Source organism: Myotis lucifugus, unplaced genomic scaffold (genome assembly GCF_000147115.1).
Source record: "Myotis lucifugus unplaced genomic scaffold, Myoluc2.0 scaffold_259, whole genome shotgun sequence".
Taxonomy (NCBI): domain Eukaryota; kingdom Metazoa; phylum Chordata; class Mammalia; order Chiroptera; family Vespertilionidae; genus Myotis; species Myotis lucifugus.
This window is the reverse complement of record NW_005871307.1, coordinates 1,296,679-1,298,289: the sequence shown is the minus strand read 5'-3', so window position 1 is coordinate 1,298,289 and position 1,611 is coordinate 1,296,679. Positions and strand designations below refer to the sequence as shown.

At 51.6% G+C, this 1,611-nt stretch overlaps 1 long non-coding RNA gene across 1 annotated transcript; it reads right to left on the bottom strand.

The window, feature by feature from the left end:
* Positions 1–350: 350 nt before the first annotated feature.
* Positions 351–913, bottom strand: LOC106698904. Its single transcript, XR_001350300.2, has 2 exons — positions 799–913; positions 351–472 (listed from the first exon to the last, which is right to left on the bottom strand). It is a non-coding gene; the product is annotated as an uncharacterized LOC106698904 (long non-coding RNA).
* Positions 914–1,611: the final 698 nt, after the last annotated feature.

The following is a 1,611-nucleotide window of genomic DNA, read 5'->3' as shown; positions in this document are numbered from 1 at the left end:
TGGCCTCTTAGGGGAAAGGGATGATGGGGAAGGAGGTGACTGAGAGGGACCCTGGAAGATTTCAGGGGGCAGAACAGCGGAAACAGTCTCTGTGGGAGCTGCGTGAGGAGGCGTCCCACTGGGGGGTGAAAGGCCCTCCCGATGTGCTTGCCTCTGCACCAGGCATTCTCTGTGCTCTCTCCCAGCGTCACCCTCAAGCCTTCCCAAGTCCCATGAAGCTGGTATCAACATCTCCATTTTTTAAATGAGGAGAGTGAGGCACCCAGAGATAAAAAGCACTTGCCACAGCCACACAGCTAGGAGGTCATGCAGCCAGGATTCAAACTTGTCTGACAGTGAAGGACGAAAGGGGTTTTCCTCTCCTCCTTTTTAAATTATACAACATTTCTTTGCTTGCAAGGCCAGGTCAGTGGAGTTTAGGCAAAATCTTCCTTTGCAGTCTGCACACTCCCTTCCTCTTTCATTTTCTTCCCTAAAGGATAAGAAAAGGTAACTATTTTAGCCCCTCTGCCATGCTGCCTCTTTCCCGCCCCAGACCTGATTAGGAAGTAGGCCTGGGGAAGGGGGAATCGGTGATTGGTAATCCCAGGTGTGTGTGTATGTGAGCATGTGTGCACATGTGTTTGAGAGCGTGTGAGTGTGAGTGAGTGTACGTGTTGAGACCCAAATTGCTCCAGGAAAACTTTTGCATCCTGGGGCTTGAAGATCACTCCCACCCCACCCCCTCTTAGTTCATCTCTAACCCTTTATCAGACCCGCAAGGCTGGCCTCCTTTCAGGAGCACGGGGAGAGCCAAACCTGGGATCACCCGTTGGCCTTATCCCACGCAGGGCTCGGGAAGCAGCCTTCGTGCAGCCCTCGCACCTGTGTGTGAGGGAAATTTGGGGGCAGGAGGAGCAGATCAGGAAAGAACCTGTGCTGGGTGTGGTTTCCATGGCCCAGGCAAGCTCTGCCTCCAGACAAAGGGGTGCCCCTGAGTCACCGGCTCAGGCACCACCTCATCTGTCCGCCCTCTTCCCAGCACCACCCCTGCCACCACCTCCTCATCCCTGCCCATTACTCACCTGTTTCCATCTGTTTCCCCTCACTGAGCCTGCACGGGGCATGTCCTTGGACCAGCCTCGCTGTGCACAGCATGATTGTGAATGGGCCCAATAGCAGCCACAGAGAAACACAAAATCACTTCTGCATCCTGGGGAGTCTTGTTTCAAGGAGCCTGTCACACTGGGAGCTCCCTTTCTGCCAACAGGTTGGGCCATTAGATCTATCCCAGAGCTCCAGAGAGAAGCCATTTCTAGGTAGGAAGCATTTTGCAGGGTAGCCAGGGGAGCAGGATGAAGTGCCCTAAACCTCGGCCTGCACGGATGCCTGTGTGCATTATGTCCGCCATGGTCGGAATTACACTACGGAAAGCAATCTTTATAGCTCATAGTAAGCACGTAACTGCAAGTTATTGAATAAATGAATAAAAGAGCTGTTTGCATGTCTGAAGATCGAGCAAGTACAAAACTGAAAATTCTCTATAATCAAAACATCAATACTGATACACAAATGAGATTTTTAAAATCCAGACTGGCTTGAAGGTGGGGCAGTTTGAAATAGAGAAATAGA